Here is a 25,513-nt window from a genome sequence, read left to right as displayed (position 1 = left end):
TATATAGAGTATAGATTACTCGAGGTGTCTAGCAAATGATCCAGAGCCTGGTAAGGCTTTTGGAACTATTTGGACAGTTAGATAGTTGGACCTTGTCCTATGTCTGCAGAAATCACTGAAAAGTGATGTGCTGCTGAAGATGACAGTTGATTTCTTTGCTGAAGAAGCTGGTGCTTGCTGTTGAAGTCACCATGGTACTGAGAAAATAATGGAGCAGACTGCTAAAGTGAGCAGGAGGCTATTAAATTAAGCATGTGTAAGCAGAAGAGGACACTTTCTACTGAAGTCATGATAGTAAGCTACTGATGTGAACAAGATGCTACTAAAGACGGACAGAACTTGCAGAAGTGCACAATGGTTTAGCGAAGTGGATATTTGGTCCTTGGTGGTTGTGGCACTGCCCTATCCACATGAGCATGGTGACAGCATGGTAAAATGCCATATGTGTAGGTGGTTGCTCAGTTATAACTGTATCTATCAGTTGCCGAAAAAGAGCTTTGCCAAAGGCACAGTGGCCAGACATTAATGGCAAAGCATAGACCAATAGAACTAGCAGAGTACAATTAGTATTCCAGAAAGGCAGTTAACTTGAAAAACAATTGCAGGCATCTACCCATTTTCCAAGGATTGTTCAATTTTTGTCATGAGCCATAATTGATATATGTACAATACAAATTTATCTTTTATGTGTATATACTTCATTCAAAATAGACACTGCTTTGAATATAAATATATAATTAAAATCTCTATTTAATTCCTTAAATGAATAAACACATTAGCCCATAATATTAATCAATGTTATTGGTAGATAATTAAATAATGTTATTAGTATATACTAACTAATCAATGTTAGTAATAAATGTCAACATCCACCATCATGCCTGATATGCCCTCATGACTGCAGTTCCATGGTACTTTGAAATTGGTGTTCAAGTTTAAAAATTCATCACCAGCTGTCAAATGCCCTCATCAGTGCCGATCTTATTGTGCCAAACAATGAATCCTTCACATACTCAGATTTGCATCAGGGGGCAGAGGCAAGGAATTTGTTTTGAAACTGCAAAAATTCATCACCAAGGTTAAACAGAAACCATAAGCTCTAACTCTGAATGAACAGAGAATTTGCTGAAAGGGTTTGAAATTTCAAAAATCTACCTCAAAACACAGATGAGCCTCTCTAAAATGCTATTATGGTGCTCAGGAAATTCTTTAACAGCATATAAGTCCCTCTCCCAGGGCCAATACTCGCCCTTGAGCGCAAATACACAGGTAGCATGGACAGTATGCAAAACACCAAAGTTCATCACCAAACCTCATAAGCACTCTTATGAGTGTAATTTTCACTAGGTTGAGGAAATTTGTTTCAAACATGAAAATCCTCCTTGCATATGAATCCACGAGCACAAGTTTGTGTATGCCAAGAAATTGTTGCAAACAGGAAAAACATGTGACAAGTCCTATGCACTCATAAGCACTAGTACCATATAGGAAAGATATTTAAGTGATTAAAATCCTTCATATTGATTAATGTGCACCCATGAAAAGGATAAAAGGGAGGTGAATAAGACTAATTCAAATGTCAAATATTGACAATCTTATCTAACTCAGGGCCGAGGAAGGATTCGTAAAGGTCGATTTACATAATAAGGGAAAATCAATGGTTCGGAGGTGTAGTAAGATTTTAATATAGTATCAATTTCATGCCCAATGGACGAAATCAAGTGTGGAAAATTAAAGCCACTGTTGGAAATATTTGAACTTTTTGACTAAATGTGGGAGAATTTTTGTATATATAGTTGGTGCCCAAGGTTTGTATTACAAGACTTTGGGAATATTTAAAATGCAATTTAAATTTCACTCCCATCAAGTGTGCACCCATGGTTGAGAAGTGTGTTGATAAGGATAAAGCCCAAAAAGGAGCCCTTCGAAAATAAAGAAAAAAGTATAATGGATGAATTTAAAATGAGTTGGAAGAATGCATGGAGACCTGAGAATTTTGGAGAGAAAAGTGAGATGCAAATTATGGAGAGAATTTTTAGACAGAGAACTTTTAGTAAATTTTTGAAGTCAAGGGGTTCCCTTCTTTAAAAATTGAAATTCATTCCAAGTATAGAATGAAAACTATGGAAAAAAATTTATGAGCTAGGTTTTGAATACCTTGCATGATTCTTACATTGATTATTTTATTTTGGAGGAAGAATTCAAGAAAGACATTCAAGTTCATGGAGATCCAATTAGGGTATGAAAGATTTCATGAATGGCACAGTTGCTCACAAGATAATCCAATCCAGGGAAGGTGAATTCTCTTGTAAGTGCATGGAAGAGAGAACAATCAAGAACGGATACTCTGAAAAAACGTTAATCAAAGTCAGAAACCTCATCACAAAATGATGCAGTTCAAGGATATTCATCGTGATGAGTTACCAATGTTGGCAAGAGTGACTAGTTAGGTATGGTATGTTGTCATTGATGGTAACTACTTTTCATTTGCTCTTGGCTGTATTGTAGATTCGACACTTACCAAAGGTATTGATACTTTTATGTATACTGAAGACAGTGTACAGAACAGTCAGTCAGATCAGTTTGGATTGGGCAGATCTCAAAGAGTTGAGGATGTGATTGCAGAGCATGAATATAGACATATGATATGTTGAATCCTCTCATCACATATCTATATATTATCATATATAAGAGATATGCGCTATTGAAAATCAAGTTAACAGTATTCTGTGTAGAATAGAGCAGTTTGGAATGATCCACTGGTGTGATTGGTTAAGTTTTGGGTAAATGATATATTTTGGTTGAGCCGACATCAGAGTTGATTACTCTTGGTTAGCAAGCTTTGTTTTGATGATTTGGTTTGACCACAACTAGGGTTTCTACACGTTTCATTTGGAAAACCGACAAAGTTATATTTTTGAGTTATGATCTCATATACAAAACTGAGTTTTGCATTGCAGAGGAAGAGATGTGAGATATGATTGACGATATGATATGCAATGTGATTTATGTAAAGGATAAAGGAGAGTTTGTGATGCGAAGGACAGGATACAGAGAAAAGCTACATCATAACTGATCAAGCATAGGTGAACCGTGATACTACTCTACAGTTCATGATTGTGTTGTTATCCCATATTTTGTTGTATCAGAATGGATTGTAGACCTAACATTGTAATAGAGCAATGTGCTCCAAGCAAGAGCCTAATGCCTTGTTTGTTTCTATAAACCTTTAATAGGATTCATCATTGTACCAAATCTTTTAACTAGGATAATTACTTCTACACAGTAACTGTGGATCGCAACTCCCACCACAGTTTTTCCCTTACTAGGGTTTCCACACAAAAATATGCTGTTATGAGTTCTTCGATTGTTTTTGTGCTGTGTTGCAGTTTACTTTCTATTTTCTTTATATGGTATTTGTGCAATCAGTACAAAGTTAATAAAAGAGCTAGAATATTGATTCACCCCCCTCCCACCTCAGCACTCTTCTATCCTAACAATTGGTATCAGATCTTTGCGCCTCGGAAGAAGTCTAACAACTTGAGGAGAATCCTAATGGGAACTGGCAGCATTCAAAAGCAGCTCTTGATTGCACTTAAAGACATTGACAAGCAGAAAGCAAAGACCATTGAGTTGAAAGAAAATCTTAAGGAAATTGATGCTTTTATCAAGACTCTCAGAAATTAGTTGGACAAATCAAGATCTAAAAGGAAGGAACTTATTAATTGGATGCAATATGATGGGAACATTATTACTGAGGTTGACAAATCTTTATCGAAACTGTAATGCCTACCCCTAGTCTACTTTCATCTTTCTTGTAGGCTTCCAGGAGTAAGCCTAAGTCTAGGGGGGAGTGGATGTAATGCCTACCCCTAGTTGACTTTTCTAATTGTATTGTCGGATTCTTTTAGGCTTGTTTTATGTTGATGTTTATGATTAGTGAAACTTGGTTACCGGATTGAATTAGATTTTATTTTATATGTAATTGATGCATGTGTTGAGTTAGTTATTTCAGTTATTTCAGGATTATTTCTATGATGACATATGTATGTTCATATAGTGATTCCAGTTATTTCATGATGTTAGATGGATTAATTACATGCAGTTTCTATGGTTACTTACCCCATACTTGCATGTGTATGGTGCACGTGTCTGTTTTAACTTTTACTTTATGTATGACATTTCTAACGTGGTTGAGGAAGGGAGTCGTAGTCACCTGCTAGTCGGGATCTACACGATGCACCACTTCCCACCATTGCCTATTTAGTTTAGAATATGTGTTTGTACATGTGTGGATTTTATGCAGATTGCAAGTATCAGGTATCGACTTCCCTAAATTGCCAAGATGAGCGTACCCTATCACAATATTTAAATGGTATAAGTGAGAGATAACTCTTGAGTCCAAATCCTAACCTAAGCCAATTGTCCTAGAAAATAGGGCAAGTATTTGAGTTAGTTTCACCTTTCCGAATTCGTCAAGTGACGTGAATTCGTGATTTTGACCCTGGAGTTTGACTTTGTTATTTGTCTTCAATCGAGTTGCCGTATTTAGTCTTGTGGGTCTAGTGTGATTTTCAGTTGTAATTAAATCAAATTAAAAGATAATTTTATGATTTAATTTAATGAAAATTTTATGAAGAAAATTCAATATTCAATTATATTTAATTAATTGAAAAATTAATTAAATAAAAGAATTAAATTTAAAGATATATTTTAAGTTCTAATTTCGGTGTTTTATATTTATTTAATTTAATAATAATTTATTTAGGAGCTTTATTTTGATAATAAACTCTAAATAATTATTAGTTGAATTGATAAATATATTATTAAAAAGTCTCGTAATTAATTAAAGAGAGAAATTAATTTGATAAAGATATTCTAAATAAATGGCAAAAAAAGTTGTGCATGAAAATTAAAATATAATAAATATAGTAACAGTTAAAGATCAATGAGCCTTCTAGCATGATTGCACAATTAGAGCCCTAAATTTAGGGGAGAACTCTTTATCAAAGATCTAGAGCTCATTTTGCAATAACCAAGGTTTAGAGTAGCCAATTCTAAAAAGAGGGTTTTCAAAATGAAGGAATTTTTTGCGTGTTTTGTGTGTTTGTTGTTTTAGCATCAGATCTAGGTAGGATCTTGTGGGTTTGTACAGTAGTTGCTCAATCTTGATTTCTTTGTCTTCTACGTGTTTGCGAACCTGTTTTCAGAATTGAATTGAATTTGAAACCCTTGTTTGTATCTCTATTGTTCTCTGTTTTCAAAAACTTCTATAAACAAATTTATGATAAATTTCAATGCGGGAAGGGCTTGGAAAACAAATCAGAATTTAATATACAAATTCGTTTGGCTGCTCATAATCTTCCTATCAGATGTTCTATGAATATTGATTTTAAAAAAATATTTATTATATAAAATTACATGATAATTTTATGAATATGAATACATTAAATTTGATGTTGTTGGTTTTAATACTACAATTTTTCCAGCTATGTGAATTCCATAAGGGTGGGCGCATTTTTAATGTCTTTAAATAATAATAAAAATATATAAAATGGGAGAGGGGCTATGAACTCCCCCCCCCCGCTGCAAGAGCAGCAATTGTCGTAGCAGCGCACACTGCTAAGGCAGCAGCTGCCATCTTACGGCTTCCTTGTTAGGAGTTATGCGATCTTACATCACAAGTTGAAATTCACGTTTTCCAACACATGGTAATTTGCGATTTAGTTTATGGTTTTTTTCAAGGTTGCATGGGTACTCGTACCCACACCCCTGGTACTCGTACCCACGTACCCAAGTACCGGGTACACGTATCCCACGTACCGGGTACTTGGTGGAGAGCATCATAGCTAAGGACCTTGATTAAGATTCTGATTTTTTTTTTTGGTTTTTTGTTTTTGTATTAGCTGCTTGTTTATCAAACTTAATTCAATACCAAATCAGTTTGAAACTTTGATACTCATTAACAATAAACTTTATCACTGTTCAAGTCAAAAGTTTATCATTTGCAATATGTGATTGTCATATGGTTTAGGATCTTCTTGTTCATGTTTAAAGTCTGCCTTCTTTGTTATGCATCTAAGCATTTATCATGTATTATTATTTCAAACATATAGCAAATCTGAAACTGAAAACAGTACATTACATTTGCAAACTTTATCACTGTTCTTGTTTTGAAAAACCATTGTCATGACTCATAAAATCAGATTTTTTATAAATATAAAAGTGTAATTTTAAAATAAGTTTGAAATACCCAAGTACCTCCGTCCCCTATTATGAAAAATACTTTAAACATTCAGCAATAGCATATATAAATATATATTTGACTTATGGCTCATATTTTCAAATTTCTTGTTTTGAATGCTTAATGTCATGACTCATGACAGATATTTTGATTTTTATATTTTCTATAAAATATTAATTATATAGAAAAAATTAGGCATGCACACGTACCCCCGTCCCCTATTTTGAAAATTATGCGTACCCGTACCCGCTCCCGTACCCGTTCCCGTTCCCGTACCCACGTACCCATGCAACCTTGGTTTTTTTTAATAATTGTTGTTTTATTAAATTAAATTTACGAGTATAGTTTTTAAATATATATAATTTATTTAATATTATTATTAATATCAATAGTTTACTTATTATATTACTTTATTTAATATTTTTTATTATTAATAATTTAATATATATAAATATTATTTTATTAATATGTTTATAAATATTATAATTAATAATTAATAATTATTATTATATTTTGATAATAATATTTAATTAAATAAATTTGTTTAATAAAATATTTTAATTATTTATTTATTTTACATATAAATAATTATATGTTAAAATAAATAAATAGATGTTTTCTTTGGTAACTAAGGATACTATTATGACGAATGTTATTCTAGAAGGGATTCAATTGTTATGAATATTTGAATCCAATAGGAATCTTATCGTGAACTTAGGTTTGACTTGACGAATTTTATACGAAAATAATTTCTATTATTTTGAGAAATTGATCAGTCATCTTTTGATTATTCGAGAACCTTAGTAGTCTTGAAACTTTGGAAACGAAAAAACGTGAACCTTGGATTTTAATCAAAAAACCTATCCACTGTAATACTTATAAATGGAAATGATTTATATTGCTACGGAAATTTTCTTATTCAAAAACCTTAGTAATTAACATACTTTGAAAAGACAATAATTGTAATGTATGTGTTTATTGAACTCTTATGTTTCGACAACGAATTAAACTATGAAACAATGTTTAAACAACTTTATATGAATTGTTGAATCGTCTAGGATTCTAGTTAACTCGAAAACTTTAATAAATCTGGCAACTAGAGAAATGGAAATTGAAACCCTGATTGAGATCGAAAACATTATCAACTATAATACTTGGAAATGGAAACTAAAAACATAATTGCATATTGAATCTTGTGTTTTCTTTTGCAAATGAATTGAACTATGAAAACTATGCTTAAACGACTTTTTAATGATAAGTTGAGTGTTGAGACTCGTGTGGACTCAACAACATTAGCAAATGACGTGAACCCTAATTGAGATTGAAAATTCTATAAATAGTAATACTTGGAAAAGAAAACTGAAACCCTAGTTGTTATTGAATCTGTGTTTTGAAAATGAAAATGCGAACTTGGAAACCTATAGTGAATATTAAATTTGTGTATTTTCCAAAACCTAATGAATTATGAAAAGTTACTATTGCATATATTGCATGCGATTTGTGGTTTATTGATATTTGGTTTTCAGGGTTGACTTAGTACTTTGACCAGTCAGGATGTTTACCAGAGGCTTGGGGGTTTGTTTTGTGATGTCATGATGATGTTTTCTATACGATCCTTTATACCCAACCATGGTAATGTGTCATGTGTGTTATATGATAAATTTGATCTATTGGTGGTTATTGCTTTCCAGTGTTCTTCTGTGAAACTGAGGTGAATAGCGTGACTTATCTGATATAACCTTTGAGTCTTCAATCAGTTATCTTTAGATTAGTTCCTAGTTGCTTGTATAGGACTGAGGTGATTATGTGATCTGTTTTGGTGATGTCATTTGATGTCATGGTTTGGTTTATGTGTACTTGATTTTGGATCAGTCCTGCTAGGATGATTGTATTGGTGAAATCTGTGATGTTGACCAATGATATTTCAGCACTTTCCAGTTGCTTGTTTAAGAACTAATGAGTGATTTAGTGTCATATGTGACCTACTGCTTTTACTGAGCTTAGGGTAGGTTATTTGTATGTCATGTTGGAAAGTGGCTTGCAATAGAGGCTGAAGCCCTAAAGAGGTTGCCTGGGTAACCCATTGTAGGTTATTTTAATAACATTTCATTAAATGGGTTAAAATAAATTAATAAGATAAGGTTCCACATAAAGTCACTAGGGGGTCAGGAGTCCTAAAAGACTACCAAGATAACCTTAGAGTTGACTTGTTAGTATGCCTTGTCTGTACGCAAGGATATTGACGCCGCATGGAAACACTAGGGGGTCCAGAGTCCATAGTGGTTGCCAAGGTAACCTTAGAGTTGGCTCATGTGATGACACTTGCCCACTTGCATAGTAGATTTCTTACGTGTCTTTGTTGCCTCTGGGTTTAGTTGATACTTGTGCCTTGGTACCCTTTGAGATAGTTTGCTTTTAGGTGTTTCCTTGACCTAAATGTTGGATTTGACTTCTGAGTTTGTTATCCTATTTGGGACTTGAGTTTATCTCCTCAGCGTGGTGGGAGTGGGCCATTTAGGTTCCACGAGGTCGGCCGATAGTGCATTTTCTTATACCATTGAGATCTGACTATTGGATGTCGTTGTTGGATGTGTTTGTGCAGATGTTCCTTCCTATCTGATCTTGTATTTTTATGATGGGTGGTTATACTCTAAGTGTTCAATATTTGTTTATTAGAGATCTTATGAAATGATGTAATATATTCATGATCTATATTCTCTGATTTGTTCATACCCTATGACTTGTATAGTGGATGATCATGCATTCTAGTTATGTCAAATGGCATTATATGTAATTTTATATTATTTAAATGGATTCATGCTTGTAGTTATTTCATGATATGAAATTGTTATGTGCTAGATTTAATATTAATTAGACTTAAATGTGATTCTATGTCATAGGACCCTTACGAGATGTTACTTGTTTATGATGGTTGTATGTAAGAGTTATTGCTTCCGCTATTTTATCTCTTGTTGTTATTGCTTCCATTGTATAATCTGTTGTTGGTTATTATCTTTCAAAAAAAATGTTTGACAAACTTAGTGAAACTTTAGGTTAATTTATTTTCAGTTCCCTAATGGAGCGTTACAAAAACAACTTGAGGAAGTTATTAAAGAAAAGGATGGATTGCACAATGAGATGGAGATCATGGTTCTTAGATTGACTAAGGAACTAAATGAGTGACAAGAAAATCAAGAAAAGCTAGAAAAGGCTCTAAAGGATAAATCAAATGAATGCCACAAATTGAACACTCATATCAAACAGATGCAACTTGATCTAGATGAAACAAAGCACAATGAGCAAGAGCTTAAGAAAGTGAAAGAAGTCTTAAGGAATGATTTAGCTAAAAAAAAAAACTCAAGGAAAGATTCAAATTAAGCATTGCGAAGCTTGATGAGACATTGGAAAGGCAAAGACCAATTGGAGATGAGCAAGGATTAGGTTATGAGCAAGGAGAATGTTCTAAGATAGCTGAAGCTACAGAAGATCAGACCGAGAAACCCAAAATTGGTCATAGGGAAAAGGAATGTCGAAGCAATTCAAATTCTACACCCTTTTTCGGATATTGCTTCACATGCTGGCAATATGGGCATAAATCTAGAGAATGCAAATCCAAAGTAAGATAAACTTAATGCAAAAGTAGAAAACCCTACATGCTACAAATGCAACAACTTTGGACACATTGCGAGTAATTGCAAGTTGAGGACGAATCTGCATAATCAAAAGTATGTAGATCAGAATATCGTTTGTTGCAAATGCAACAATTATGGACATATAACTAAGAGTTGCAGATATAGAGATAATGGAACAAGAATAAATGGTCCAATTAAGAAGGATAGCGTAAACAATGATGATAAAAGAAAGAAAATTGATATAAGTGATGTTGGAGATAAAGATGAACAAGATCTGGATGAGAAAAGAACAAATAGATGCTTCTGGATAGATTGCATCAGTTTCAAGTGTGGATCCTTCATTGAAAACCAATGAGGTTATAAGACCTAAAGGGGAGTTTTTATCAGAAAATTCATTGGTACCCCTTAAATTGAAGCAGTATACACTGCAGAGGCAATATCAGCTATAAATCATTTTAAAGAAGCTAGAATCAAAATTCCCCAAAATTTCATGATCATCTCAAGGTTCGCAAGCAGATTTTTGGTGCATTGGCTTTATCAGCTTTATTTGACAGACAAAGTACGACCACATTAAATAAGTAATCAGATTTTGGAGTTAAAAGGGCATTTTGGACTTCATTTAACACTTTGTTTTCTGGAGAACGAGCATGCGACCTAGCAGGAAGAGATCAACAGAGATTTGTTCTACAGATCGAATTTGTGTATCAGCCATAGCGCGAAGAAAAAGGTATGTATCTCAGTAGAATTTTATCAATCTTTTGGTATAATCATGGATGCACCTTAGATAGTTAATGTTTTGGAGAAACCGCATATGAATTTAAATTGCACCCGTTCAAGTCTGTGGAAAATGATCCGGAAGTCATATTTTCACATGTCCCCTAGGGCATTTTACACGTCAAGGATATTCATGCATATATTCACTATAAATTGGAGGAGACTGGAAATCTAGAAATTTACAAGCAATATAAATCAATGTGGTACAATGGAGTTTTCAAGAATGAATTTCAGAAACTTAAAAAGTTTATTTAGTTCAATACAAGACTCTATGGAATTCAACAAACCCGAGTGGATAAAGATGGTTCTGAGCAGGATATATGATTAGTTTTTCTGGATAAATAACCAGCCAAATAAGATTGCAAAGGAACTTATTCGGGAGGTAACTAGATTTAGTGCAACTAGAAAAACCCCTAACTTGAAACCATCCAAGCAAAAGGTTGTGGAGGAACTAACAAAATCTAAATTGGATTGAAGAGTGATAACAGTGAAAGAAATTCTATAACCGGATGTAAACCTTGCACCTATGATTCTTGCGTATGAAGTATATCATTGCAATAGACTCAATTCTCTATCAGCTGCTATCACCCATGTAGCTTTCCGGATGTTAAAGGAGAACACTCAATTTGATATTTGTGAACTTATGAGCAACCCACAATCAGAGAACCTGGAAAAGATAAAGATAGACGGATCCAATATATTCAAGCTCAGATATTTAGTTGTTCACATGTTTATTTATCTAATGAGCATTATTCCTGGAGCAACTTAGCAAAAGGATGTACTGGCAGCCCATCAAATATCACAATTCTACATGTCACAGGACAAAGACAAAATTGACATATTCATCTCAGGTCAATTCAAGATGTTTCAGAAGAGGATGCAAAAGAAGGAAAGAATTCCAAAGGAAATTGTTGAACAAAATGCAGAGACAATTTGTTTTATAGTAGAGACCAATCAATGTTGCATGGAGGTGGTAGAACCAAGGCAAATGTGGATTTCACCAATGGGATATGAAGTGATCCCAGAGCTAGTTGTAAAATATGTTGATGAAAAGCTTAAGAGTCTTGTTGATTTGAAGGCTAAGAGGTTTGGAACTTACCTAGAAAAGTAGTTTGTAGTTTGAAGTGAACTGACAAAGAAGGCATGTAACAAGAAAATTCAGAAAATTCATGATGTTGCAGCAGAAAAGTCAGAATCAGTAAGGAACAAATGATAGAAATAAGGAAGAATCAAAGTAAGGCAGAAACTATTGATGTAGATAAGGAGTCATCCACTCCTATTTCTATGCCTAGACCTACTACGAAATCAGCACATGGTCCATCTACAACTTCAGTGAAGAAGACCACTTCTTCAGCAAAGGCTTCTAGATCAAAGGATGAGAAAGCTAAATCTGAGCCTATTAGAAGGAGACTGACGCAGAAGACCTTTGGACCAAAGAGGGAAAAGATAGAGAAAGAAGATTCTTCTGCAGAATCTTATTAGTCAAAGAAGGTCAAGAAAGGAGTCCCAGCAGCAAAAGTTGTCATTGACAAGCCTGTGAGTGTTGGCAAGGAAGAAAATGTTGCAAATAAAATTATTGATAAAGTTTTAACTAGTTGACTGGAAGAAATATTATCATGTATCTGATGAAGAAGATGGAAGGGAAATTGAAAAAGGAGTAATAGATCATTTGATTAAGTTTGGTAGAGCTTTAGTTGAAATAAAAGACCAGTTGCCTGACCATTTCTATAACATATTGGAAGAAAAGAGATTGTTTGCTATAGAAGAAGATCAGAAGATTATAGAGGCATCCATATCTTGGATGTTCTCAGCAATCAATTATGACGAGGAACAATTTATTGGAGCGAGCTAAAAGAAGGTTTATTGTGAAGAAAAGAACTGATCTGTTGATGGCAGGAAGGATAGATGAAATTATCACTGAGACAAATGATATCATTAGTAAGATGCTTCTGGATGTCAGACTAGATGTTTATAATTCTAAAAGGAAAAAATCAAGAACTAAGAGAAGACAACATAAGAAGTTTGTTGCAAGTTTTTTTCACCATCGCCCCAAAAAATTTGGGGACCCCCTTTTTCGGGCAAGCCTTGGCAATTTTTGCAAGTGTTGGGAATTTTTCAGTTGCCTTAGCAAAATTTGGAGTTGTCCAGAGGTTATCGAATTGGCGATTTTACACCTTGGACACCTTCGGGCCGGGAGGGGATTTGGTTTATTTTCACCTAGTGCTAAATTTGATTTTCCAAAACATGCAATTTCGTCCTTAGGCCTAGCAGGTTTGAACAACAACATTTTTTTCAATGGTAAAATAATGTCTAGCAAGACAAATTTGCAAATTTTGGACTTAGACGGATTTTGAAAATTCAATTTAATGAACAAGCTTGAACATTTTCAAAATGAATTTTAGTTTTAGTTGTTTTGGAAAATCTTGAAATTTTTCGGTGAAAATAAATTTTTGATAGTGAAGTTGAATTTAGAGTTTGAATTTCGATTGCCAGGAAAAGGATTTATTTTGTTAAAAAAAAATTGAAATTGTATTGCAAAATTGAAATTGAATTAAATTTTAAAGGAAATCGGTAATTTGGAATTGAAATTTATTTTTGGCTTGCTAGATTCAACTTTAATGATATTTTAATTGCCAAAATGTTGTTAAATGAAATTTTTGACATCTCCTAGGCTTACCTTATTTTTATTTTGCAATTTTGGGTCAAACTGACACTTAAAAGGGCCAATTTCACTATGGGGCTTAGTTATTTTCATGTTTTATTTTAAAACTGGGCCATCTTTGGGGGTTTAACTTGAATTTTGTTTCCCTTTAGGCAGGTCGGCCCACTCTAGAATTCAATAGGAGGATATAAGAAGGGGCTCCCCCCTCTTATTTCCTCATTCATTTCCACTCCTTTTGCTTGGTCGAGCGATTTTTCCTCCAGCTGGGTGATTTTTCTCCTTAGAAGCAATTTTGGAGGGTCTGATTTTCCATTTTTGAGCAGCAATTTCTTCCTTGAAGATGCACGAGATCTGCCCTAAGGCGAATTTGGAGAAGATTTGATTTTTGCAAGACTGGTAGCGATTTTTTGGGTCTCATTTTCCTCCTAGGGCAGCGATTTTTTCCTCCAGCTATGGCGATTTTGTTTGGTGGAGAGGTAGAGCGATTTGAGATCCGATTTTGTTTTGCAATTGTGGGCAAATTTTAGACAAAGGAAATTCTAATTTGGAGCCGACTTTTCTGCCCTAGAGCAGCAATTTTCCTTCAAGTTGGACAATTTTGTCAAGGAGGTCGAAATTTGGTGAAAGGAGCATATTTTTGTGCAAGCAATTCATTTGCTAGGGCATCACATTTTGGAGGAATGAAATTTCCGAGATCAGATCTAAAGTTGAAGAGGCCCGATTATTGGTAGAAGGCAGACTTAAGGTAAGATTCTCATTCATTTTTAGAGGTGAAGATTGGTTTTAAAGGTGGATTTTATTCCTTGTTCTTGCTTGGTTCATTTCTCTTTTCTTCTTGCACTAATCATCCACCACTTCATCATCTCCATTGATAGACTAAAGTTGGGAGATATAAGTGTAGATTTCATGATAGGACACTTGGAGAGGCAGAAATAAGCTAGACTACCCTAGGATTGAAGTTGGGAGATATAAGTGTAGTCCATCCTACAGTAATGAACAGGCAAAAATAAGCTAGGTTTCATCGATAGAAAGAAGTTTGGAGATTGATAAGTATAGTCCATATCATTTAGAACGAAGGGGTAGAAATAGGGGTTTAGGATGGTGGATGTTAATGCAAGCAAGAACTCAAATTATGGTGCTCGGCGATGCTTGGGGAGCTCGATAGGCATGTTTCTCGGCAGTGCCTAGATTGCTCGTGTTTGCTGACAATTGGCCGTGTGCTTATCGTGGGTTAAAACAAGGGTTAACATTTCGTATTTAATGTTTGTTGCAAGCCAACTTGTGGCTTAAATATACATTTAATGTAAGGGTTTATTTAATTTCTAATTTGCTAGGCAGACTTGTGGCTTAGTTGGATATAAGTACGGAGTTTAGGGGAGTCTTGAGTCATATTTGGTTTAGCATAGAATAGCTTAGAGGAGTGATATGATATGATATGATAGATTTTAATGACGTCCAGGAGACTAAAGTAGTCTATGGGACCCATGCAATCGCCCTCCCGAGTCAGGAGCCAAACTAGTCAGTTGCAAAGTTTTAGTTAACTTGTCTCTTCTTCTCTGAATTTTGATAATCAAATCCGCTGTTCTCTTCACTTGATCTTCCTCAAATAAATAGTTGAAGTCCTTGTTCTGCAGAATTTTTGTATAATCAGATCTGATGTCGTTGTAAGCCAAGCATTCCATGACAAAGTGTTGCTCTGTCTCCACTGTTCCCATCTTGCAGAATAAACATGTTCTGTCTGCCCACTCTTCCTTTGGAACTTGCCATCTACCAGTTTCAAATCGCAGCTGATGTGAACTAGTTCTAATTTGTGCCATCAACATTTTTGCTTTCCAGTTAATAGGTGCCCTTATATAGACCTTTTCATCATGACTAGAAGTGGGATTAAATTCTTTAATGTAATAAGATTTTTTCCTCCCTATGAGAAGTTGAGTAGAGCTAGTAGCTACGGCTTGGGAAACAAGGAGATTGCTTGGTGGCTCCCGAGCACAAGTTTAGATCTTGCTGGGGCTTCTACCAAAGTGTTGTTGTGTTACAAATCTGGCTAGCTAGCGTTTGGGATTGGATCTTGAGGGATCTTGCTAAACTATTACTTGCTTTGTATTTGGTTGTAACCAGAAGGCCTTAAAGCCTAACACATTGTATGTAATCAGTTATTTTAGGAATAAAGAATTGGGTTTGGTATCAAATCTTGTATCTTGTCTTGTGTTTCCGTTGTGTGGTAATTCGTTGGGGGCTAGGACATCTCCTCTAGGGATTCTCCTACCTTGTACTACATCAAGTGGTATTAGAGAGAGTTTTCCAGAGCATGTAGATAGATTGCCGAAGTTGAGGCAATTTGCACCAAGACCTAAGGTGAAGATTATCAGAGCGAAGGTTGACCTTTTGGAGTGGAGTTCGATCTCGAGGTGGATTGTTCTTTCTGGAGTCCAAGATATATTGGTTGCGAGGTGGTAGATCGTGGTTCTAACTTACAATTGCAGAGGACTTATAGATGGTTCTTGATATGGAGCGATGGTTGCGAAGATGGAAGGTTGATTTTGTTGGAGCATGATCACATAGAGATTTGCAGATCCGTGTTCTTGGACTTGTCATTTGTTCCTGGTTGTTCATGCGAGGTGGTAGACTGCGATATGACTTGCAAACAATTTGGGTTTGTCACAAGGTGCTTGGGTAGGATTTGTTGCAAAGGGTTTGCAAAGATCTTGGAAGATTCCTCCGAGAAGATTGGACCCTAGGATGATTGCAGATCTCTGTGATGGGGTGTTCACAAAGATTTTAGAGGTGTTTGCTCAGATGGATGTTGCTTTGTCCGACTGAGTTAAGGAAGGGATAGTTGAGTTTCGTAAAGATTTATGGAGTTGGAGTTTACCCGATCCGGAAGCGAGTTGCCAGGCCGGTTAAGAGACTTGTTTGAGAGAGAAGACGGCATGGCAAGGTTGAGGAAGAGGTCGGTTTTGTTGATCAGTTTGTAGAGTCTGATTCAAAACCTGTGAGCAACTTATGGTTGTTGTTGAAGAGGTTCCTAACGTTGTTGATGTTGGGATGGAGATTTTTTATGATCAGATGGGTGAGTTTGACATGGAAATTGCAGAGCACTTGGTCGTGGACAATTAAGTTGTTATGGGTGAAGATTTGTATGTTGCAGAGCATCTTGGTGCTGAGAGTTGGGCATGTGTTAGTGATGGCTTTCATATTGCTGCTGGTGTGGATTTGGTTTTGGATCTACATGTTGTGGATGTTGCTATATATGTAGTGTTGGATGAACCTGTTGCTAATATGGATTGTGGTGATAAGTTGCAGACCCTATTTGTGGGTTACCGTGTTGTTCAGTTTATTCGTGTGAGCGAATATGCTGATTGGTTGTTTGCAGAATTGCAAAGGAGGAATTGGTTAATGAACTTGTTCATTTTCTTGGCTTTATGGATTAGCAAGCCTTGGGTGAAGATGAAGTGGAAGTCTTATTTTCCTAAAGAAACAAAGTGTGGAACACACTCTTCTTTGTACCCCCGGAGTATGATGCAGGGGCATTTGAGGTTCCTAAAGATTCTGGCATTTTTTATGGAAGATTGGAGATGCTCAGTCATCTCTGTGGTGCTTCTCGGTTGGAGGCTTGATTGAATGGGCTTGGTGGGGATGCACAGTGCTCTTTTGAAGGAGAAGCATTGCTTGTTCATCATTGAGTTTTCGTAATGGCTGAGGAGCTCAGTTGGTGAAGGAACTCAATGGAGCTTATGGTGCTTAGTGATGCTTGGGGAGCTCGGTAGGCATGTTTTCTCGACAGTGCCTGGATTGCTTGTGTTTGACACTTGGTCGTGTGGTTATTGTGGGTTAAAACGAGGGTTAACATTTTGTATTTAATGTTTGTTGCAAGCCAACCTGTGGCTTAAATATTCATTTAATGTAAGGGTTTATTTAATTTGTAATTTGCTAGGCGGCTTATAGCTTAGTTGGGTATAAGTAGAGGGTTTAGAGGAGTCTTGAATCAAATTCAGTTCAGTGTAGAGTAGCTGAGAGGAGTGAAGTTGAGCAGAGCTAGAAGCTGCGGCTTGGGAAATAATGAGATTGTTTGGTGGCTTGTGAGCACAAGTTTAGATCTTGCTGGAGGTTTCTACCAGAGTGTTGTGTTACCGATTTGGCTAGCTAGGGTTTGGGATTAGATCTTGAGGGATCTTGCAAAACTATTACTTGCTTTGTATTTGGCCGTAACTGAGAAGGCCTTACAGCCCGACACATTGTATGTAATCAATTATTTTATGAATAAAGAATTGGGTTTGGTATCAGATCTTGTATCTTGTCTTGTATTTCCGTTGTGTAGTTATTTGTTGGGGGCTAGGACATCTCCTCTAGGGATTCTCCTGCCTTATGCTGCATCAACATCATACTACAACATCTCATACAATTACTCAACATTGTACGACACAGACACTTTAGCATGCTTATGTTGTGCACCATAAAAACAATCATTGTACAACCTTATCCTCCCATTCATGTCATACTCAAATCATACACAATTTTATGTCTCATAGTGTCATCTGTTTTACAACAACCTAGAGGCCACCATTTTGTACAACAACCATTCTTTGTTCGAGGGGTGAAAGAGTTGGCATGGTATTTTGCCAATGGGGAATTCTTGCAATACCTTGCCAGGAGGAGTTTAGCAGCATTCTGGCATCACTTTGGCAAGAATTTGGCAGCAATGCGGATGTACGTATGTTTTGGCTTCTTCAACATCAATCTTACATCTTAAAAGGTCACAAAAATGAGGCATGTCATGGAGTTTTATGGGGTTCTCAAAGTGTGAAATTGATCTTGGTGGCAAGGGGGGTTGTCCCCTAATCCTGCTAGAGGCACTACCCCCCGACTCTACTTGATTTTTGAAGTACACTACATCATTGAGTTTGCACAACAAATCATTGTCTACATTTTTGCCATTAATCTTTGTGAATATTGCTAAATGAATACTTGTCATCTAGAAGATGGCTTTTTCTTTGTGGGGGGGGAGGCGGGGGGGAAAATGGTGTAGTTGGCATACAATGTTTATTACCATTGTTGATAAAATTGGATATTAATTGTCATGAATGTATTAATTATCTGTTGGTTGTCACCCTTGAGTAGTTGTTGGTCTCTCTTGGCAAACATCAGGTCCTTTAAATATGTTGTGTACCACCAAGGAAGGTAGTAGGGTAAAGTTGGATAAATTTTAATCCTTGGCCAACCATCTCTAGTCTTCTTCTCTGTAATGAATTAATGAGCTAATAAAAATATATTTTGCTCCTATATTTGGATGCACTGCCATCCATATTATTATTTCATATATAATTTACCATGTATAGCAGTAAGCATGCATCTATGTGCAAAGCATGTAGGCACACATGAGAAAATGCACAGACAATATTATTAACAGACCAACATGCAAGATTGTGCTCAGATCAGACACAACATTGTAAAGTATAATGCTTCACAATATCTATATTCCACATTTTGCACTTCTTATCATATGTATACTTCTATGAGTATAATAAGCTATTCAGCTGCTATGTATATATCTACTGACTAGCACTGACCAATACAACCTAGAAAATCATATAAATCACTAAAATAAAAATATTTCAGACATTTGTTTTGCCTTGATATTAGCTAGCATTTGTTAGAATTATAGTATAGTACTGCTTACTAACAATAATTATATTACTATTATTGTTAATATATTTTGTCAATAGGTAGTTGGTTGGGTAAAGTTGAACAGTAATTTATCAACCAACTATTTTTAAATGTATATATCACTTCTCATTCAAAAATATGAATTCTCATTCCTGCAACTCTAACTTAATAATGGTATTAGAGCATGCACAATTATGTGCTTGTGATGCTGAGAGTAACACCCTTGAATCTTTTCGCATTACTGTAATAAAATGTGTTTATCTGGGCAGGGAAGTGCTGATATACTGTAACGGAAGTGTCAATGAGATAGTAGGTGAAATGTTATTACTAATAAATGTGAAGTGATGGATGGAGAAGAAAGAGGGTGCAATCTGCTGGAAAGAATGTTGATTGCCTCTGATTTCATCAAAATAATAGAATAATCTGCTTGAATGGAAGGTAACAAACCCATTTCAAGTGAATGCAAAGAAACTGTTGCGATAACATTTCAGAAACTGCGAGAAATCAAATGACAATGAAGTAAAATAATTTCAGTTTGATTGATTTCAATTATTTTAATTATTTACAAATAATAAGGAAAATAATCATAGTTAGAAAAAGATCCATTAATGATTAAGAAAACAATTAGAATACATATAAATAGTCATCAAAATATGTGATAGTTGAACAACTCGCCAAAAAGTTAATTCGGGAAAAAATCAGCCAATTTTCAAAAAGAACTCAAGAACCTATAAAACCACTTAAATTTAACTAAAAATACATTTTTGCTTTTGCAAAATTCAATGAGAAGATGCATCTAATGAGTTGACTAAAGAGAACACAAAAGAAACAAGCAAAGTTTAGATATATATAAATGCATAGAGGGTACAAAATCGCATTCTCATGCGGAATACTAATGGCAGGAAGTGAATAGTAAATATTTTACATCCCAATTTTTGACCTGATTTAAAATATAGTCGTTGAGGTTCACATAAAGTCAGTTGACAGTTTAATTTGTTATAATCTTGCGAAATGGTAAGATGGTTAGTTGTTATAATTTTGAATGAGGATAACAAGTTAGTTGATCATTTATCGTGAATTCATGGAATTGAGAAGATGGTTAACTGTTATGATTATTTACGATTGAATAATTTATTATGATAATATAATTTAATTAGAGAGAATTTCCTTGCAAGAAACACGTCGAAGGGGTGGAAGCATTGTCAGAAAAGAATTAGGCACAGGAGCATCACCATCACTAGGCAGATGGGTTGAGAACTTAGCGACTTGAAACAGGATACATCTATTGGACCCACATGAACTATTTAAATAAATAAATTGAGAAACATAAAATAATTGAATTAAAATATAAAACGTACCTCAAAGGATTTAATATGATCTTTCAACTTATTATTATAATAGATATATCTATATAAATACATATAGATATAAAAATGAAATGGCACCATTATATTATAATAATTTAATAAAGTGATCACCCCATTAATATTTTACATATATAATATAAAATTATAATAATATTCAAATATAATAACATTTGAATTATAATAATATTTGAATTACAATCTTCCAACTCCATTCTTTCCATTTTAATATTCTTGCTTTTAATCGATTAACATTTGGCATGTTAAATTGAATTTATGTTTTAGAAATTTGAATAGACATCTTGGAAACCGATAGAAGCCGAGGAGTCTCGGCAAGCCTTTAAAGAAGCCATGGATCGACCAAGGCAAACATCGTTCCTTCTCCTGTCTGATACTTCTACTTTTCAAGCCAAGTATAACCATTTCCAGCTGAACAATCATCCCGATTTCATAAACCAATATTGCCTTATTTTCCCCTTAATCCGCTAGTGAAGAAAATCTGCAAACAAGTCTCAGCTAGCAGGTGAAACAACTACCCGACAAGAGTTCTCGCCGAGGACAGAAGGAGTCACGCCAAACAAACCCCAAGCTGCTCTCAGGTCATGCTTTGTGTTTCTTTACTCCTTTCTTTCCCAAGTTTAAGACCGACTGTAGTCAGCTCCACAGAGCTAGGACTTTGATTGATACACTATATGTTTTCGTATTCCTTCTTCTCTGAAGTTTAAGTCTGAATTCCAGCCGGATATGCATTGCTAGGACTGTGAATAAGATACTACATGCATTTGTATGTCGTAAGATTTCTTATGGCCGACTATACTTTGTTTGAAATCAAATACTTCGCTGTTAATCTCTTGCAATACCATAGAGTCATCGGGATCTTCCTAGTATTATCTCTGTGGAATTTATTATCATTTCGAATTCAATGGTAGCTGGAGCAATTTAAATGATTGTATGAACCAGCATCAAAAACCATGCTATCACAATTTTCGAACAAAAATCAGAATACTATAGATTCTCGAACACCTAAGATTCACCGGCAAAGATGCCATGAAATGGTGAAGAGGTGTAAATAATAACAGAATGCTCATAATCTTATAGACACTGAGGAATTCACCAGCAAAGAAGCCATGAAATGGTAAAGAGGTGGAATAAATCTGCAAGAATGTAGAAGAGAAATCAGATATGATTAAGTTAATTATTTAAACAACAAATTCTGCAATCCTTAAGAATATCCTTTTCAAATCATAAATTGTGATAAGCTAGAACATATATGCTATTCATGAATTTGTTGAAAATCAATAGACAGAGTCAATTGCTCTGAGATCCGAACACCTAGGATTCACCGGCTATATAGCCATGGAAAGGGTGAAGAGGTGAGATGGAGTCTGCAATGACTTAGAAGATAAAAGTCAAATATGATACATTAAAACTAGAATAATATCATTTAATAGCTCATGCATGATCCTATTAATGTAACTCTTGCTATCAAGTCTAGTGGTGTGGTTAGATACTAGGATGCTCAGTAGATGACAGATGATCCAAGTCCAATTCCAGGTAGGGAGGGCCTTTCTCATTGGAGATTGTGTGGGGAATAAGTTAAGGTCCAAGATTGGGTGGTAAAGCTCCTAACAATGTTTCATCTCCAAGTTGTCAAACGTACAACAAACAAAGATAAGTTATACGTTCAATCGGTTACCAAAACAAGTATTTTACTTTTATGATGTATATGAAAGAAAGTAAGATTAATTGAGTTATTTCATCGTTACAATTATTTTACACCTAGATGCGAGAGATAGATTTATGAATTGTTTTTCATTTATATGAATATCGAATATGAGCATAGCTTCTAATCTTGAGTTATTGCCACAGTTAAGCAATTGGAAGGAAAGAAATGATATAGTAATATATGAAACCCTAAATGATACAGTGGTATCTAAAGCCCTAATTGATTAAGTGATATCAGGAGCCCTAATTGATTAAGTGGTATCAGGAGCCCTAATTGATTCAATAGTATCTGAAGCCCTAAATAATACAATGGTATATGAAGCCCTAAATGATCCAATGGTAATTGATGCCCTAATTGATAAAGTGGTATTTGATGCCCTAATTTTATATAGTGTTTTTTAATGGTAATCAACACTTGATTTTGATATAGCGGTATCGAATGGTAGTCGTTACATGATTTTTCTATAGTGGTATTTGTGGACTAATCTAGGTGATTACTGAAGCCTTCTTACAATGATTTACCAATTCAAATTTCACGGTATGTGGATTTTAATTTCTATGGTAAATTCATTAATGGTATTTTAAGTTCTTAGTTAAGAAATTTTGTCTAACTGATTTTAACGGTAAATCTCATTCACATAAACATGACTGATATAACTGTATTTCTATGCAACGAAGTAATAACTGATTTTCTATAAGTATGTTAAATGTTAATTAAGATCCGGAGAAACTAGATGTTACAAAATAGTTAGTGTCAAACTAGAAGTAAATACATCATTACAATTACATCTTCCTCTTCCCAGCTCTACTAACATACTGTACTTCTCTATTTTATCTAATAAATATAGGCTTTTTGCTTCTTCCTTTTTTAAATAAATAAATAAAGTTTTTTTTTTAAAAAAAATTGAAGAGTTTTTCCAAAAAGTTGGTGATTTTTCAGGCAGTCAAGTTGCAATTTTTTCCAGCAAAAACTCACCACTTGCAAAAACTCGACAATTAGTAGGAACTCGCCAATTATGCCAACTATGGGCATACAAGGACAGGGGCTCACTCCACATTTCTATAATAGAGTTTCCTAGCAACTAGGAAAATAAAAAATAAACAAGAGCTATTGTGTCTGTGCAAGAGTAGCTGCATGTTGTGTGTGCATGTGCATGTTTGTGTATGCAAACATCTGTTTGGACGATGTATGTGTGCCTTGCTGCACACATATGCATGTGCGTGTCTGTGTGTGTGGCATTTATGCATGTCTTTGGAAGCATGTACATGTACTTGTTGAGTCCCTGTGTATTTGTCAATGTACATTTGTTTGTAATTTTGTCCAGTTTTCCAAGAAACACAAGCAGTGGCTCAAATATCATAAAAGATCAGGCATAATATCAAAGTTTACTGTAAACACGTCCACACATGATATTTTAAATTTGAATGTCCAGTGATCTACAACTGATCTGAAAACCTGTTAAAGGGTCAATTGCAAGTACCTGTTAGTGTATTTTGCCTTCTAGTTAACTCTTGAGTGCCCCCCTTCTAAATTTTGCATGTAAAAATGAGGTATGGGTGTTGAGCGGAGGAAGATTTCATGTTTATAGAATTCAACAATGGTTCTGTAGTTCCTGGATTTGACTGTGTGAGAGTTTTTAACATCAACATTTCCGATATGCTCTGTGATCCATCATCAAGATGCAAGAGTGTGGCATCTTGATGATGGATTGCAAAGTGTGATTCCAAAGGTTGATGTTAAAAACTCTCACACAATTGTATCCAGAAACTACAGCAGCATTCTTATGGATTGTGATCTAATAGCTTTGATCTCAAATAAGCTTCCACATTTTTAGAAATTTCAATTTTCATTTTCTATTTTCTATTTTATACGTTGAAATGTTGTTTTAAAATCTTTTTGTTTTTGAGATAAGCTCAATATTAAAGTAATTTGTAATATTTAGTATAATGGTCATGTAACTAACATTCTTTTAAGTCTGTCAGTCAAGTTTTAGTAACTTCCTGTTTTCTAATTTGTTCAGTTATTTTCTAAGTTACCGGATGCGCTTGCCTAACCCTGGTATGTGGATGCTTGTAGTAGTGGTCGCAGGAGTGGAGGCATTAGGGATGCTTGGGTGGAGCATAAAATCATATTTTACAAAGTTTTTTTCACATAAAATCCCATCAAAATTTGGCAACAGGCTTTCTGCGTCATGGATTAATTCTGTCATTGAGAATTCATTCAGGCTAGCTAGATGCGAATGCCCAATTTACCGTCTGTTTTTACCTCCACTTCTCATGGCGGGTTTGTCGCAGAGAAATCTATGGTTTGTTGAGAGCTTCAACAGAGTGTCATGGGCGATTTTAAACATGTTTGATGAGCTCGATCAAATAACTAAGGGAAGATAAACTAATCTGCATAGTCAGTCCACTCATTCCCTAAACCTTGATGGATAAAAGATATTATATTATATTTATATATAGAATTTAATATTATTTAATTTATAAGTAATAAATTATTTATGTTCAAAATGTTATATGTAAAAAAACTGATTATTGATAATATCATATATATATATATACAGAATTTCATATTATTAAATATATATGTAATCAAACTCTATTATTTAATTACTATTTTATTATTAAATCATATTTTTATGAGACAACATAAATATATACATATTGTGTGAAAATATATGTGTGTGTGTGTGTGCATACATACATACATACATACATACATACATACATACATACATATATATATATATATATATATATATATATATATACTTATTGTGTGCATGTGTGTGTCTATGTAAATGCATCCAGAATTCCCCCAAAAAAAGAATCACGCATCCACACACTCGTTCTCATACCCACATCTCCATCTACACTTCAATTGGTACTCAGGTTATTTTAGTAACAATTCTATCTTTAGTTCTCGATTGTTGTCGTTAGGAAAGATCCTCTAGTGATCATCTATATAAGGAGCATTCCTCTCCTTTGTTCAATGCTAAACATCTCAATCAATTATCATTTCATGATATTAGAGAACAGGTTGCTATTTGGCAAAATTTTCCAATAAAATGTGTGCTTTAATTGTAATGATAATTAAATATGCATTAATGAAGACAAAGTTATATTAAATAGGCAATTAAATTATGATGCTTCTAAAATAACAAACGCAAACAAAAGTTGGAAATAAAAACTATCAAAACTAAGATGACCATAAAGAAATGTTAGATTATTTTAATAACCTCCCTTGATGGTCATCATTAAAACAACCCTATAGAAGACAACCTGTAGGTTTTTGGGAAAAAATTGCATAGAAGGCTTCCCCTTCTAATCATGAATGCATAAAGAAGGTTGCCCCCTTCTAGTCAAAACGCACTGCAAAATGAGTTTGTCCATGATTCTACAAAACTTCTAGATATGACCAAGATAATCACAAATTGTCCTACCTAAT

At 34.6% G+C, this 25,513-nt stretch overlaps 1 protein-coding gene across 4 annotated transcripts in view; it reads right to left on the bottom strand.

Annotated features, from left to right (window-relative positions):
• LOC149528885 (protein-tyrosine sulfotransferase-like) overlaps positions 1-25,513 on the bottom strand; it is a 65,633-nt gene that overhangs the window by 8,222 nt on the left and 31,898 nt on the right. The window lies entirely within an intron of this gene.

Source organism: Cupressus sempervirens, chromosome 11, assembly GCF_028749045.1.
Source record: "Cupressus sempervirens isolate cs-2001-9-10 chromosome 11, ASM2874904v1, whole genome shotgun sequence".
NCBI lineage: Eukaryota > Viridiplantae > Streptophyta > Pinopsida > Cupressales > Cupressaceae > Cupressus > Cupressus sempervirens.
Note: the sequence above shows the minus strand (reverse complement) of the source record. Positions and strands in the feature narration are given on the sequence as shown.